This window comes from Bos grunniens, chromosome X (genome assembly GCF_055505025.1).
Source record: "Bos grunniens cultivar Pamir isolate PY7600 chromosome X, Bosgru_T2T1.0, whole genome shotgun sequence".
NCBI classification, from domain to species: Eukaryota; Metazoa; Chordata; class Mammalia; order Artiodactyla; family Bovidae; genus Bos; species Bos grunniens.
The window spans coordinates 19,814,116-19,831,848 of record NC_141194.1 but is presented as its reverse complement, the minus strand read 5'-3'; the positions used below and the strand labels follow the sequence as shown (position 1 = coordinate 19,831,848).

General features: G+C 39.7%; 1 long non-coding RNA gene across 28 annotated transcripts in view; it reads left to right on the top strand.

The window, feature by feature from the left end:
* The window catches only part of LOC147339896 (uncharacterized), a 784,113-nt gene that overhangs the window by 126,707 nt on the left and 639,673 nt on the right, over positions 1-17,733 (top strand). For all 28 annotated transcript variants that reach the window (XR_015159683.1, XR_015159682.1, XR_015159692.1 and 25 more), the window contains one exon: positions 804-882. This is a non-coding gene — a long non-coding RNA (uncharacterized LOC147339896). The remainder of the gene's footprint in view (positions 1-803; positions 883-17,733) is intronic.

Below are 17,733 nucleotides of genomic sequence, written 5' to 3'. Positions count from 1 at the left end.
GTCTTCAACTATTTCCTTTTTCCTTCTCCAACCCTTCCCCCATCATTCATCAAGAAAAAATGTCTGATACTTGTGACTTGTGTTATGACTGAAATGAATGATCCTAAAAGGTCAGCTCTTCCAGTCTCCTGTTCATTTTGAACTCTTAGTTCTCACTATGTTTATATTTTAGCCTGTCTCCTGTAAAGGGAGTTTGGGAAGGTGAAAGGACCTTAACTTGACCTAGTCAACATTCAAAATATATTGAACACCTATTGTGTTCCAGGGCCTGTGCTATATGATGGACAATATATTATCTCTGAGATCTATATTACAATTAAGACTTCCAGAGTAAACGTGAATAGGAAGAAAGGTCAAGAGTTTTAATATCTGCTTCTCTCCTTTGCCTACTGCTTCTTGATTCAACCAGTTACAAGCTTGGGGGATGTCTCTTTCTCAGCTGTTAGTGGCTGGTTGCCAGTGCCAAGAGCACTTGGGGGTACAGAAATTACAGACTTTTCACAGCAGGAATTCCGTTGTTGTTGGAACTAATGTAGTAGGGAGATTCTGACACAGTAGGAAATTAGGTTATAAAACCAAAAGATCCCTCCAAGTTTAGGATGTAGGGATACATTGAATGCCACTTGTCCAAGGGGACAAGCAGGGAGGGAACTTATGTTGGGTTGACCAAAACATTTGTTTGGATTTTTCCATAAAATGCTACGGAAGAACCTGAATGATCATTTTTGCCAAACCAATATGTTCTTTGTTGTATAGTGCTTTACTGCTCATATGTAACTCTTACCAATGCTTGATTCTCATAGGTCACCTCGGAGAAGAAAACGAAATGATTGTCCCTTTTTAGAACTGAGGAAAGGCAGGCCTGCCAAGTGCTCATTAACCGTAAGTCATCAGATAATAACCACCATTACTAAGCCTCTAACTCCCAGATGTTATTTCCTTTTACTCTACTACCATGGTCCAGATAAGAAATCTAGAAGTGCCAAGTCTGAGAACAGTCCTATATGTTAATATTCTAGAGGAAGTCAGAAAAAACAGTAATAGCATAAAAAGCTTCTATGTCTTTTGGATGTAAAATAAGCCCTCTTCTGTGGTAACTTCCTTGAATTTCAAAGGTCTTAGGGAACAGTTGATGAATTGCATGCATCTGAGAGACTTTAGTACTTTAGATTCTATCTTACAAAATACTCTGAACAACATCCAAGACCCAATAGAGAGCATGTTCCTAGGCTGACAAAGGATTCATACTGTCTATGAGATTCAGAGCTTAATAAATGATTCTTGAAATTAACTGTATATGTTGAAGAACTGTTTTCATCACTGCTGTAAAAGGGAGAAGTGGACCGGCCTTCACATAGTGAAATCTCTTCTCTCAAACTCTACCTCTAACTAGATTTAGTTGAAATCCATTAACATTTTCAAAAGATAGATTAACATTTTCAAAAGATAGATCTTATTGATCATTTTGTTTCAAAATGGAAAAGTAAGCTAGAAACCAGTTTTAAGGTATATTTTATTAAGCAAACATATTTAAAAAGAATGTCAGCTGAGTCTTAAATTAATCATGGATGAGGCAGACAAATGGCAAAGGTTGAGTGATGGAGTTAAAACATATCTTATTTCAGTAAATAAATTTTATCAAAAGAAATCCAGTTAAGTCAGATATAGCCACCAAAATAGCTGCAACAGCATATTTTACAAAGAAAGTCACAATGACAGATTGAAGAGTTTGATAGAGTTGGTGTTTTGTGCCTTTGAAACGGGTGTTCTTATAGTTAACCTCTTGTAAGTAACAATAGTTCTGTGTTCATAATGCTACAGAGAACTTTAGGAAAGTAGAGATTTATTCTTTTCATGTGCTAATTACTTTAGCAGGTCTTTATTTGAATGTTCTGCAATAGATTTTATCTATCGGTAATTTTTTTTAAGGCATAACAATTTTGAAATTACCTTTTAATTTTATCAGTAATGAGGGTTAAGAGCTTCCCCTGTGGCTCAGTGGTAATTATCTGCCTGCAGTGCAGGAACCACAGGAAATGTGGGTTTGATCCCTGGGTCAGGAAGATCCCCTGGAGGAGGACATGGCAACTCATTCCAGTATTTTTGCCTGGAGAATCCCATGGACAGAGGAGCCTGGTGGGCTACAGTCCATAGAGTTGCAAAGAGTCAGACACGACTGAAGCAACTTAGCACAGTGAAGGTTAAGATCATATTTTGGATCTGGTTCTGAATTTTATTATGACCAATGACTTTTTAGCAATCTACTTTTCTTAAGATAAATATATTGAGTGCAGATTTCTTAAGAGAATATGATTTGTTTCCACATCCATACCCTTTTGTTAGCAACATTCATCCCAAACTCTACATTGGACAGAAATCTAGGTGAATCATTCTTCACTTTTTTTTTTTTTAATCTGTAATTTGTTGAAAATGTGCCTAGTTTTTACTGCTCTGCTGAGAATACTGATGAAAAGCAAAACATTAAAGCCTGTAATTAGCTATTTATATTTTTCTCCTCTTTTGCAGTAATGTCCTATAAGTTTTCTCCTGGTTTGAAACTGGCAAAAGTACTCAGAATAATAGATAAGACTTGGAATGTGGAGATAAGACCACTGAAAATAATTGAGGCACAATCATTCAGGGCTATTTTTCTCTTCATGTTTAGGATCCATTACATAGCAAGGACTATAAGGAACATGCTACCTTTTTGTCTTCTCTTAGAGATATAGGGACCTCTATATTTAAGAAACCTAAGAGTTACTCGGCTGAATGGGTAGATGATAGAGTGAAGTGGACATGGCATGGGCTTGAATAGGCAGTTTGAATTCACACACATTCACTTACCATTTACTAGTCAACTTACCTTGAATACTGTCTTAGTTGGAGAAGGCAATGGCACCCCACTCTAGTACTCTTGCCTGGAGAATCCCATGGACGGAGGAGTGTGGTAGGCTGCAGTCCATGGAGTCACTAAGAGTCGGACACGACTGAGCGACTTCACTTTCACGCATTGGAGAAGGAAATGGCAACCCACTCCAGTGTTCTTGCCTGGAGAATCCCAGCAGCCTAGTGGGCTGCTGTCTATGGGGTCGCACAGAGTCAGACACGACTGAAGCGACAGCAGCAGCAGCAGCCGCAACTGTCTTAGTTTGGAATTTCTCCTAATGCAGACCCTGAGACAAGAGTCTGAGTGTGTTCCAGTTATGTCCTGAGTAACAAGCCACTCTAAAACTTAGTGTTGTAAGACCATGAGAGCATTTGTTTTGCTCCCAAATCTCTAATTTCGGCATGATCCAACAGGAACATCTCCTCCCTGTTCTCCTTAGCTTCTACCTGGGGCTAGACTCATTTGAAGACTCCCCCATGTGTCCAGTATCAGTGCTGGCTGGGAACTGCTGGGCTGTCATCTGGAGCTCCTCCTCCTGGTCTTCCCATGTCACCATTTGGCTTCCTCAGTGCAGTGGCTGTGTTTTAAGAGTGAGCCTCTGGAAAGAGCCAGGTGGAAGCTGTCCTGCCTATATCAGCTAGCCTCAGCAGTCATATTATGTGTCTTCTGCCATAATTACAGACCCACCTGGATTCAAAGGGAAGGGACATAAAATCTCACCTCTTGGTGGAAAACTGTCAATGTCATATTGTAAGAAAAGTATGTGGGCTAGTATATATGGATGCAGTCACCTTTAGAAAATACTAAAAGGTGCATGTGGGCTTCCCAGGTGGCATTAGTGGTAAAGAATCTGCCTGCCAGTGCTGGAGACCTAAGAGACCTGGGTTCCATCCCTGGGTCAGGAAGATCCCCTGGAGGAGGGCATGGCAACCCACTCCAGCATTCTTGCCTGTAGAATCCCATGGATAGAGGTACCTGGTGGTCTATCGTCCAGAGGGTCACAAAGAGTCGGACATGACTCTGTGACTCAGCACCCGCGCACAAGGTGCATGTAGTGTATTTGAGAGATGGTCCCAGAAATCCTGCCAAGTTTGGGAAGTGAGATGGGAAGTGAGAAAAGCCACTAATGGATATGTCTGTGAGCAGGTTATTACTGTGACTGGGTGCTGTCCCACCCAGAACCTTTTAAAATCTGTGTGGAACACAAACAGGGATTGCCTCCCTGAAGGGTAGATGAAATATTCACGGACCAAGTCCTGTCCCTCATTGCTTCAGGGCTGCTCTTGGGCTGTGAGCTCCTCAGCTCTTCACGTCCACCTTGCAGAGTGTGGAGGATACTTGGGTAGCCAGAAGAATTCCTTAGACTGAGTGACACAGCTGCTTGATGTAGGAAGCTGTTGCCACATGTGGGGACCATCCACAAAGCTGTAGGTGACTTCTGTGGTGGGCCTGAGGGTGATGGATGAGATGTCAACAGCTTCAGCTGCTGAAACTTTTCCTAGTTCCCCACAGAATAGTATCTCATTACAGGCTTTATTTTGTGATGTGGATCATAAAGTTGATACATAATCAATTTAGGCCCTTCCTACTGGTATTTTTCCATATTATACTTGAGTGTTAACAAGAATATGATCTGATAACACCAGAGTTATCAGAGGGCTTAGTTCTGGATTGCAGTGGGGATTCTCTATAGTCATAAAATTCTACAAACTTGTTAAAAATTACTTTCCCTTTCATGTGAATAAGAAGAATCTTTTGCCATTATAAGTAATAAATCTCTAGCTAGAACTTGGCTAATGTTGGGCATATTAAAAAGACTGTGAATACAAGATAGGGTCATACTCTTGATTATTACTTGGGAATATCTGAGTAATCTTGTGTAAGTCATTTACCCTCTTGGAACTTATGTTTCCTCATCTGGCTAATGGATAAAATGATACCTACTTCACAGAGCTTTTATGAGCACTGTATCAGATGACAATGACACTTGCCCAGTTCTGGCAACATGAAAATACGTGATAAATGTCAGATGGAGAAATGATAGAATAATTTATCCAGTAAGTAGCATTTTAAAAATGTTTATGGTTTCTTGTGCTTAGGTTCAATGTAATGGTCAATATGCCTGATTTTCATATTTCAGTGCGCTAGATTTACCTTTAATGTGTATGACATTTGGAGCGGAAGGTTTTAAGTAAAGAGATTTGGCTATTAATAACAGTTTTGAATGCTTAGTGACGAGCTATTTCAAATCCTGAAAGATGATGCTGTGAAAGTGCTGCACTCAATATGCCAGCAAATTTGGAAAACTCAGCAGTGGCCACAGGACTGGAAAAGATCAGTTTTCATTTCAATCCCAAAGAAAAGCAATGCCAAAGAATGCTCAAACTACCGCACAATTGCACTCATCTCACACACTAGTAAAGTAATGCTCAAAATTCTCCAAGTCAGGCTTCAGCAGTACATGAACTGTGAACTTCCAGATGCTCAAGCTGGTTTTAGAAAAGGCGGAGGAGCCAGAGATCAAATTGCCAACATCTGCTGGATCATGGAAAAAGCAAGAGAGTTCCAGAAAAACATCTATTTCTGTTATTGACTATGCCAAAGCCTTTGACTGTGTGGATCACAATACACTGTGGAAAATTCTGAAAGGGATGGGAATACTAGACCACCTGACCTGCCTCTTGAGAAACCTATATGCAGGTCAGGAAGCAACAGTTAGAACTGGACGTGGAAAAACAGACTGGTTCAAGATAGGAAAAGGAGTCCGTCAAAGCTGTATATTGTCACCCTGTTTACTTTACTTATATGCAGAGTACATCATGAGAAACGCTGGGCTGGAAGAAGCACAAGCTGGAATCAAGATTGCTGGGAGAAATATCAATAACCTCAGATATGCAGATGACACCACCCTTATGGCAGAAAGTGAAGAGGAATTAAAAAGCCTCTTGATGAAAGTGAAAGAGGAGAGTGAAAAAGTTGGCTTAAAGCTCAACATTCAGAAAACGAAGATCATGGCATCTGGTCCCATCACTTTATGGGAAATAGATGGGGAAACAGTGGAAACAGTGTCAGACTTTATGTTTTTGGGCTCCAAAATCACTGCAGATGATGATTGAAGCCATGAAATTAAAAGATGCTTACTCCTTGGAAGGAAAGCTATGACCAACCTAGATAGCATATTCAAAAGCAGAGACATTACTTTGCCAACAAAGGTCCGTCTAGTCAAGGGTATGGTTTTTCCAGTGGTCATGTATGGATGTGAGAGTTGGACTGTGAAGAAAGCTGAGCACCGAAGAATTTGTGCTTTTGAACTGTGGTGTTGGAGAAGACTCTTGAAAGTCCCTTGGACTGCAAGGAGATCCAACCAGTCCATTCTGAAGGAGATAACTCCTGGGTGTTCTTTGGAAGGAATGATGCTAAAGCTGAAACTCCAGTACTTTGGCCACCTCATGCGAAGAGTTGACTCATTGGAAAAGACTATGATGCTGGGAGGGACTGAGGGCAAGAGGAGAAGGGGATGACAGAGGATGAGATGGCTGGATGGCATCACCGACTCGATGGACGTGAGTCTCAGTGAACTCCGGGAGTTGGTGATGGACAGGGAGGCCTGGCGTGCTGCAATTCATGGGGTCACAAAAAGTCAGACATGACTGAACGACTGAACTGAACTGAACTGATGTTTTAACACTAGAAACAGGCTTGAAAGAATGATCCTGCCATTTTAGCTACCGTTGTTATTGCCTGTGTGATTATGTGTGTGTCAGGGGGGTGGGTATGTACATGCATGTGTGTATGCATGGCTTATATGCTGTTGTGTATTGAAAAGAGAAGAAAGGATGAGATAAAACCAGGCAGAGAAAAGAAGAAAATCTTACAGGTAGAATAGGGGTGAGGTGTGTGCTGTTCAATTGCAGATACAAATCCTCCATCTGCAATTGAAGAAGGTCATAGGGTTTAGGTGTGAAAGAGGCAAATAGGTTTATTAGCATGGAGCCATATACCAACAGCTCCTCTCTGGAGAGAGATGGATACATCTTCATTCTGAGAAATTTAGCACAGTGTAAATGTGGTTAATATTAAATAGCTTCACCAATTTAAATGCACTTTGGTGTAATTTAAACCACCCACACAGTTTTCCTTTGAAAACACAAACATGTGACCCTCTCAAAATTCTCACCCACACTCATTGCTTGTGCTTCAGACTCTTGCAGACTCATTTTGCAACCTCTGAAGTCATCTTCCTGAACTCTTAGCCCTTTGAATGTCCTTAACTTTTATGACAAGAAAGTACTGTTTTTTCAATACAACTTTTCACTTTCACTTCTGGTACCTAAAAAAAAAAATCAACAAGATGGTTTAAAAAGGCAAGTTCTCCATTTTCTTTATTTTCTCACTTTTCCTTGGAGCATATTATTTCATGCTCTTCTAGGGGTTCCATTTCCATGACCAAGGCACATCATGGTGGATGGGAGGCAGTGTCTCTTTCTGCATGATTTTATGGGTCAGGAATTGAGGCACGGCTTAACTGGAGTATTCTTCTGCTTACATGTTGATTGAGGTCACTCAGTGATACCAAGCTGGTAGCTAGTTTTGTCTGGAGGGTTCAAGACAACTTCACTCATGCCTGGCGACTTGGTAGGAATGTTTGGAAACATGGGCTCAGCTGAGTCACTTTCCCTCTCCATTCTCAGTGCAACTTCATGTGGTCTCCCCATCACAGTAGTCAGACTTCTTCCATGATGGCTTAGGGCACCAAGAGACAGAGATGGAAACTCCCAGGTCTCTTAGTGGCTGAGCCAAGAATTAACACATTATCACTTCCCCCATTTTTGTGATATGTTAAAATAGGCCCAGGCTTGCTTAGATTCAAGGGTGGTAGAAATAGATCCCATCTCTCAGTGGGAGAAATGTAAAATAATTCTCATCAATCTTTAATCCATCATAGTTGAAGGTATAAAATCCACTATTAGAATCTTTGTTCTTCTTAAGCCTAAATCTGTAGTGTAAGTCTTAAAAGAAAGATCACAGAAAGATCTCTTTTTTTATTAGAAAGATTTCTAATTACAGAAATGAATCATATCTTGCCATAGAAAATAGAATTTTAAGCCAGTGTATAAGGTCTCAATACACTGTATTAGGTCTCAGTACAATATTAGATCTTAATACACTCAGTTAGATCTTTATTTTCATGGACTTCAAAATCACTGCAGATGGTGACTGCAAGCCATGAAATTAAAAGACTCTTGGTCCTTGGAAGAAAAGCTATGGACAACCTAGACAACATTTTAAAAATCAGAGACATTACTTTGCCAACAAAGGTCTGTGTAGTCAAAGCTATTGTTTTTCCAGCAATCATGTATGGATGTGAGAGTTGGACCATAAGGAAAGCCGAGCACCGAAGAATTGATGGTTTTGAACTGTGGTGTTGGAGAAGACTCTTGAGAGTCCCTTGGACTGCAAGGAGATCCAACCAGTCCATCCTAAAGGAAATCAGTCCTGAATATTCATTGGAAGGACTGATGCTGAAGCTGAAACTCCAATATTTTGGCCACCTGGTGTGAAGAACTGACTCATTAGAAAAGACCCTGATGCTGGGAAAGTTTGAAGGCAGGAGGAGAAGGGGATGACAGAGGATGAAATGGCTGGATGGCATCACTGACTCTATGGACATGCATTTGAGCAAGCTTCGGAAGTTGGTGATAGACAGGGAGGCCTGGCGTGCTGCAGTCCACAGGGTCACAAAGAGTCGAACACAACTGAGCGACTGAACTGAACTGATTAGGTCTCAAATCCTGGTTCTGCCTCATTTAGCTGTGGGACTTGCAACCAGTTGCATAATCTCATGATTTTCTTCATTTTGAGGAATGAAATGATAGTACTTACTTTATACAGTTGAGAGGATTGCATAAAGTAGTACATGTAGAGAATGTTGTAATTGTACTTGGAACATGATGAATGTTGTGGGAAGGAATGGGTTCAGCAACTAGTCTGTAATCCATTTCTCTCTTGTTACTGGGGGAACATTCATAGAAAACAGGAAGGCGAAAGACCTGGCCTCATCTCCTTATGAACAAGCTAATAGGGAATCCCCGGGTGGTCCAGTGCTTAGGACTCCATGCTTTCACTGCTGAGGGTCGGGGTTTGATCCCTGGTCAGGGAACTAAGATATCAAAAGGCATACAGCATGCCCCCCCCAAATGCTAATAAATGATCTGGTGAATAGACTAATGACATTGTTGAGGAAGAGAGGTCATGTCTTCAGACTGCTTTTGACACAGTGTCTTTGGTTTAGGGTTGCTTATGGTAAACACACCTAGGGTCTGTGGATTTATGGGGCATGGCTCTCTGGAAAATGTCACATAAGCTATGTAATTATCTGGCTGTAAATGGAGATGTTTCATAACGTAAAATACTGCCTTCTGTGCAAGGTAACTGTACACCCAACCTAGAGAACTCATCTTTGAACACAGGTCAGAGAGTGCATCTCTTATGTGGGAAGCAAGGGGCAGGGAACCCTGTCCTGGGTGTCCCAGCTTCACATCTGCCTCCCGGTGCCTGTATCCTTGAAATGATTAGTAAAGCCTGTTACTAGCTAGTAGCTCTGACTCATATTTGGTCTGATTTGGTAATCTCATTCTTTGTGTTAACTCATGCTCAAGAAATGTTAAGTAAAATGATGATTAAGATGATATACACTTTTTAATTTTTTGTTTTTCCCCATGGAAAAATGAGGGAGGAGGAACAGTCTTAAATATTTTTCTGCCTTTTCTAATTTCACTTTTATTAGGTTACTGGAGGCCCATAGGGCTATATTTGAGGACAGAATATGTCACTCTCTTGGGAGTATCCATAGTGTCATGGAATGTGTATTTGTTGTATTATGGCTGTTCTCTAGTTTGATCTTGAATTGGTGAGCATATTTCAAATGATTCAGGGAGATGAGTTGTGGTATAAAGGAATTCAGTTTTCTCAATCATATTATGGTCTATAAGCTTAACAAAAATTCCAAAGTGAGGCCTTTAATTTAGAATATGTGTAAGTGTAGTTCCCATGTTTTCTATGTTGTTGATAATTCCAAATGGTTTCTAATCCAAATGCAAGTTCCTTTTTGTCTTGGAATTTGTACTTATATTTGGGTATTGGTAGGCCAGAATTCTTGGAGAAGGCAGTGGCAACCCACTCCAGTACTCTTGCCTGGAAAATCCCATGGACGGAGGAGCTGGTAGGCTGCAGTCCATGGGGTCGCTAAGAGTTGGGCACGACTGAGCGACTTCACTTTCATTTTTCACTTTCATGCGTTGGAGAAGGAAATGGCAACCCACTCCAGTATTCTTGCCTGGAGAATCCCAGGGACAGAGGAGCCTAGTGGGCTGCCGTCTATGGGGTTGCACAGAGTCGGACACGACTGAGGCGACTTAGCAGCAGCAGGCCAGAATTCTAAACCCTCCACCTGTCACAGACATACTGATGGAAGCAGCCCAGCTGCTTTAGATATGCAGTTTACAGAGTGGTTTTACATTCATTTCTGAAACAATCATATGTGAGAGTTAGGAAACCCACCTAGTCCCCTCTCACATTTCTCCCTTTCTTGCTGCTGATCTTGATTTCTGAGGCTAAGGGCCTCTGCAGAAAATGTGTATAATGTCTTCGCTTTGTCTTTGAGCTCACTTTATATCCAAAAGAAGTGGTGGTTATGTAAGGAGGAATTCTAAATTCCTTTTTTCTGCTGGAAGAGCATCACTGGACAAGTGACCACAATTGAGCGTGGGTGGAATTGACACAGAGACAGTGCTGCAGGGTAGCACTTTGTTGGATGGCATAATTTCACAAACAAAGCAAAGATTCACTAGGGATAAATAAAGGGAAAAACTAATATTGTCACAAAAAGCTTCAAAACAAAAAGCATCTTGAATATATTGCACTGCAAGATAACAAAGAATAACAAAAAGTATTTCAGAGGTTTACCTCATTCGACCTACCCAATGACACCAAATAATAGGCTGGGCAAAAAATGTTGAGTTTTTATCAATGAGAAACCAAAGCTGAGAGAGGTTGATACACCTCAGCTCACATGGTAGAGAGTGGCAGATTCTCTGTACCCTTAAACCATGTCTCTCTCTCAGAAGTCACCCCATAAATATCCTGAACAATTGATTGAATTCAACTGAACCAACTTTTACTGAATGTATCTACAAGGCAGCATTTTAGATGCTTTGGGGGATTAAAAAAAGATTATTCAGATCCTCTTTCTGTCTTTAATGATCTTATAAGTTTGAAGAGAAAGGGAGTGACATTCAAGTAACCTCAATCAAAGGCACAATAGTGAGATATCATGCAAGTGACTTGATTTATTCAATTTTTAAATAATATCAATTAGAAACCCCATGTATGTAATGATAGCCCTTTGGATCGAGGGAAAAAATGGAATCATTTGTACTCTATTCACATAGATGCCAGCTCATCACATTAAGAATGATGCTCTTGTGTCTGAAAATGAGTGGGACTCTGGCTGAGTTTGCTGGTGCGCTTAAACTAATTCTAGCCCAGTGTAATGAGTAGCTTCCCATTGAAATCTAGTATAAATATTTAGAGAAGAAATTGGACTAGCTGTTGCTAGATATTGTTATCACTGTATGAAGACTGGGTGCTTGAACTAAATGTGGCTTTGAAATGCAAGTTTGTCCTTATTATGTAAATTAGGACTCAGAGTTCTCAGCTGTTTTCCCTCAATACACACAAAGCTTGACTGCATGGTCCAACGAGCTTTCATAGTCTTATCCAGCTGTCTTGGCAACATTAATTCCTGTAGAAGCCAAAAGAATGTGTTCTGGCTTTGCCTGGAATATTAAAAAAATAGAAAAACAAAGCTACACTTATGGATGTTAATTAAGATAATGGGACAGGGAGTTTGATGTGAAATAGCCTTGGAAGTAATGATATGATATCTTATTTAACCCAAGTTTAGTTTTATAAAACAGGACCTTATTCATGAATTGTAAGCCTTTATTATATACTAAAGTCTGGAAATTATGTTACCATTATAAAAACAGTGTAAATAGAGGCTTGGGGGTTGCATTCCAGGAGAGGCGTGCTATCTTCACCTTGTCACATTAGTTCTTTGCTTCCATGTGGAAAAGATGGCTATCTCCATTTCAGTCTTTATAGCCATGTTCCAGACAAAGGAAGAAGGAAGGATATGTGACCCCACTTCAATCAGTCCCCTTTAAAGGGTTCTTAGAAGCTACACCTACAGACTTCTGCTTCCATCTCATTCGCTATCACTCTATAGTAGGCTGAGGACTGTAGTCTCCCTTACTGCCTCCTTTTCCCTTCCCTCAATCTCTCCATACCTCCCTCTCTTTTTTCCTTCCTGTATTGCTACAATCTATAAGAAGGAGAAGAAGAATGAACTGGCAGTTTCCTCTACAGATAGACCTTTATTTCATAAATTATAGCTTCTTTTAAACCTTAACGCATAATAAAGTTTACACATGATGAGAGAAAATGATTTCTCTGAAGTTTTTGTAACAACTCCATTGCGACTGAAGACGTGTATGTGTTCTCGATACATCTTGGGTTCGGATTGCTAGGTGTCATTGGTTTTTCTTTTTTAAATTTCCTTTCTCTTTTTTTTAATTCTCTCTTTGTATTATTACTACACTTCAGGGATTTTTTTTCTTGTCCTATGACTAGTGTCTCCCAGAAAAATGAATGCCTTAGTTTCATTCTTGGTTGTTCCTAAAATACATTCATGTTTATTGTCTAATTTTCCTCTCAACAATCCTGCCATCCTGGAGCTAGCAGGATAAAAATTATCTTTCCAATTTTATAGCTGAGGACACCAAGTCTCAGAGTTTTAGTGGTCACTCAAGGGCATCTAGCTAATAAGTAGCAGTAAAAAGACCTGGTATTTGTAACAAGTGACTCCATCTTTAAGTTCACCCCTGTTTCCAAGACATCCAGTCATTTCGTTTTTGACAGGTCTTCCATGTGGCTTGTCCCAGTTGCTTCCTTTGCTGCTCCTTAGTGGTAACTACTAGTTGCTGAGCTTCCTGTACTTCCCCACAGCCCACATTGTTGTCTCTCAGACCATGTCATTTTTGTGACGTAACTGAAGACTGTGGTCCACTAATCCTGAACATGAACTTTTGAGATAGACTTGGAGTGCTGATATTTCGTTAAGAACTTTGATTCCTCTAGCTATTTATGTATTTTGCCAGTTCACAGGGACAGGACCAAAGAAGATCAGGGCTTGGCTAAAAATTATACTGTGTGAAATGTCTGAAATTAGGCCTGGCCAGGGGAATTGCTGGATGAACTTATGACCTATGTCATTTCCCCTGGCATGTTCCATGGAGATGACCATGTTTCAAAGGCTTTTACTGGCATAGTGGATTATGTTTCTTGCTGAGAAGAACAGATAACTACTGGATTGCTCTCTTACCAAAGGGTGGAAGTAAAATCAATCTTCTCAAGCCTACTTGGAACGATCTTCCAGCTCTCTGACTCCTGCTTGTAATTGGAATACTGGCTTTAAATGCCACTTCAGGAATCAAGGAAAAGATAGGGATTGAACTGTGTTTTGCATTTGTGCTAACACTCCTCTCATTGTCAATCAGAAGTTGACTGTCAAAAGAGGACAGGGACTGAGAGATGATAAAACACTACTTCTAGTCATGGGAAACAAATTTAAGAGATGATCTTCACTAAACTCACCTTCAGTATGTGTATGGCATACTTTGCATCTATTTCCTGGAAATTTCTGGAGTGTGCTTTTATGTTTTCCTGGAATATGAGATGGTGTTTATGAAAGGCATCCTCTTCTTCATCATACTGCACATTGTGTTTTCTTCCTTCCAGGCATGAAGTAGAGTATGGTTATAAATATGGTTGTCTGTTTTCATGAAATAGTTCCAGTGTCTCTAATTATACTAGAGTTAAGCCAAGCATACCATTTGAGTCACATGGCACTTTTGAACCCATCATGCATGATAGGTAGCTGGAGGGTGAGAGACTAAAATATTGAATGTTTCTAATGGGGCATTGCCATTTGAACAGCAGCAAGTTATGATGGTAATGTCTGATAGAATGAAAACAATGCCATTTGATGCCTTTTCAGGCATATGGATGCATATAATGTAGTGGCCAGGCATTCTGTTAAGATCACATACATGTGACTCTAAATTACCTCTTGGAAGTTAAGCAGCTTTCAGGAGTGCAGAAATGTGTGATTCTAAAGGCTTCACATTCATACTCTAGACCAAAGGCTCCCCATTCATATCCTAGACTAGGTAGATGCTGTGTTCTAGATTTGCATAGTGCACAGCTTATACAACGGTTCATAGTGACCCTTTGTACTTTGTTATACAAATCCTTTGAAATGCTCAATACCTTGGGGGATTGAAGATCTATACATTGCTGTATTTACAATGATTAGATATGTTTTCTCATAAGCATAGCAACAAAAAATAGCATCCAGAATTAAAATGGTTTTATTTAAGTTCCTTCAATTTCCATATACAAAAATACTAGGAATACAAAAAACAGAGATATATCTACTAGTGTGCAATCTTCTATTTTTTTCTAATGTTATTGCAGACAATTAAAAATGCAAACAATTTAAGTATTAACTGGATGGTCAGGTGAGGTGCAATGAAAAATATTTAACATTACACTCATCACATTCACCTGACTCTCTTTGTATTGATGAGTTTTGAGGAAATTATGCATGGGGGCAAAGGGAGTTGTGTACAACACAATGAGAGACCACAGTGCTTTATGGATTCTTTTCCATGTTTCCATGTATTTTTCATCAGAAAGAGCTCAATGATCTCATTCAAAATAAAAATATATTCACTTTTATAACTCATATTTATTCTACATACCAGATTTCTCTAGGCCATTGTCACCTTGACAAAAATTCATTATGCTAAATGGTATATTATCCCCCTCTCTCTCATTATTTTTTTTCTGGCACCTTACTATATTACTGATGTTAATTGTTTTAGCAAAGCTTGATTGGGTGAATTCTCAAAAAATTCCATAATTCCATTTGTAAATTTTATTTGCAAAAGCATTCTTTCAATTGTTCATCTATCACTTTAGTAATAAATTATACAAAATATGAGTCAAGGATTTTTATCCATAATGTTTATTATACTTTTAATTGATTTACAAAATTACATGCCCTAGAATTAGAAATTTGTTTTATTTGTTTGCTCTATAAATACAACCAGGAACAAAATATGATTTGATCAAGAAGTCACCTCTGCTCTTTGGGATCCAAGTTGGGAGGCATCAGTTGAGTGAAATCAGCATTTGGGTCATGGTTTTGCTAGGTTCCAAGAAGCCTGCAAGTTTCCCCCTAGGTTTCCTTTCCTCATCTCTCAAGCTCTTTACCTTTGATTTGCTGGCATGAGTTGATTGCTCATCACTGTTTGCATTACACTGTGTGGATCCCTGTTGAGATCACTGCAGATGGAGAAGGATGGCCTCCATCAAAGTAAATCAGAGAAACTCCCATGAGGGGAAGCCAAGGTGTCATTTCCTGGGACCAAATGGTCAGTACTCCCTTTATTTAGTCTTCCTCAGCAAGCTGCTCTGTAGGTCACCTAGCAAATGCACTTTTCCTCTTTACATCGAGTCTAAATGTTCTCACAACTGACACTTTGAAAATGGCATGCCACATATAATTGCTTGTGTCAGTTGCCAATCGATTTTGTGGGTGACCAGTCAGCATCTTTGATTAGGATGCAGAGTAAATGCGAACAAGGTTACTGGGTTACTGGTTGATTCCTCCTTTGTGGTTACATACTGGATCCCCATCAGGCCTGAGTTGTCAGACCCAAGGACAAGTGCAAATAGAAGATACACTTCAGTACTGCAGGAAAACACAGTATCTAAGGCGTTCTGACAAGTGGGCTGAGCACTGTAATAGAGAATCCAAAATCAAGCAGGGTTTCCAGCCTATTTGCTGAATTTTATGCCAGAAATAACCAGAGTCATTGTGGTGGAAATTAGGACAGCCTCTTGGAGGTCCTTGGATATTAGAATGGTCATCAAAGCAAGGATAAATGCAGATATTCACATAATACATGGGATATTAATATGGGAGCTGAGACAAGGTGAATCACAGAGCTCTAGACTTGATTCTAGTATCCCAGCTGGACTTGTCTGCTGTAATGCTTTTTGCACCCAGGACTTGGGGGATGTCTTAGTTCTCATATGAGAATCAGTGGCCTTAAACTGAAGATGGAGGAGGGGTGGAACTGTTGGGAATCATGCTGGATCTGAGAGGCCCTGGCCACTGGAGCTGCAAATAGGTGTCCTTAGTCATACGGAAGCACATCGCAGGTGTTGAGTGCAGAGATTCTCAAATGTGATCATGCAGCGAATCATCTAGAGGTCTTGTGAAAACACAGAATGCCAGGTTCCACCCCCAGAGTTTCTGATTCAGTAGGCTTAGCATGAGAGAATTGGCATTTCTGAAATGTTTCTAGGTGATGGTGATGTCTATGTTCTAGGGATCATGCTTTGACTATCACTTGTATAGACAAATGCTATTTCATTTATTGAAGGAACAGCAGAATAATCTTTTCTGGCTTCTGGTTCAAGAAGACAGACCAGGTCCTTGTGGTTTTCTTCTCTCTGTCCTTAGAAGGCAATAAAAATATTTAAAAAACACCACCAAATATGGAAGAGAATCTCATTTCTTGAAGAAGGAAATGTATGACATCCAAGGAAGAGGATTTATGGATGTTAATGGATAAAATAAAATGGGAAGCAGCAAGCTAGGATATGTATTAATAGAGAAGATCTGTATCATTCTCTCAGATGATTGCTGGACAGCTTCAGGCTCAAAGTTGCCAGCAACAGTGGACAATGGAAGTTAGAAGGGTAATTTTAAATGGGGGACAAGACTGCAGGAGATGATTACATGAAACATTACGTGCAGAGTAATTGGCTCCTCATAATCCAATCCCCCCTTCAGAATGCACAGTAGGCAGAAAGTAGGTCACCCAGCATTTCACTCTGAGGCAAAAATGAAAACAAACCAAAGAAAATCATATGAACAAACCACAAAGACTTGAAAGGCTTTTATTTAAGGAAAATGTATAGATTTCCTGGGAGGAAGTAGGATTACTGTGGTAGATGCTGGTATCCTCATTGTTGAATTTTGGAGCCTTGTAAAATAAATTAATTTACCTACCCGTTAATTTACCTACCCATTAATAAGCCCCAACTATGTCAAAGAGTTGTTTATCTAAGGAGAAGTCTAGCAAGATAAGATCTACATGTAGAGCAGCTATTGCTTTTAATTATGAAAGTTTAACCAAAGACCACCAGACATGTAACGAAAAGAGCAACAGATAGGAGATAAAAAGACCAATTGACCCTAGAAGTAAGTGGTAGTTTTGGAAATAGAATAACACAACAAAAATAGGTATCTTACGAGTGATGAGAAGATACTACCACACAAGAACAGAAAAATATGGCAAAGAAAATTAAAGAGTATTAATGGGAATTAAACATACAATTACCAGAATGTAATTTTGCATAGAAGTTTTAGAACATGAAGTCAAGGAGAACTCTGATAATAGAAAATTTGTAGAAAATATGAGAGAAAAAATGACACAAAGGATTTATGGGAGGGCTCACATTGGCTAAGAGGAGTTTGAGAAGGATAATGGAAAACAAAGGGGAAGAAATCATTGAAGACGTACTAGAAATACATTTCCTAAAGCTGAAAAAGGAAATGTTTACTGAAGGAATCCAAGGAATTCTGGAGTGAAGGAATAGAAGAAGACAGAGGTGGACATGTTATGCAATGTCAGGGCACAACTGAT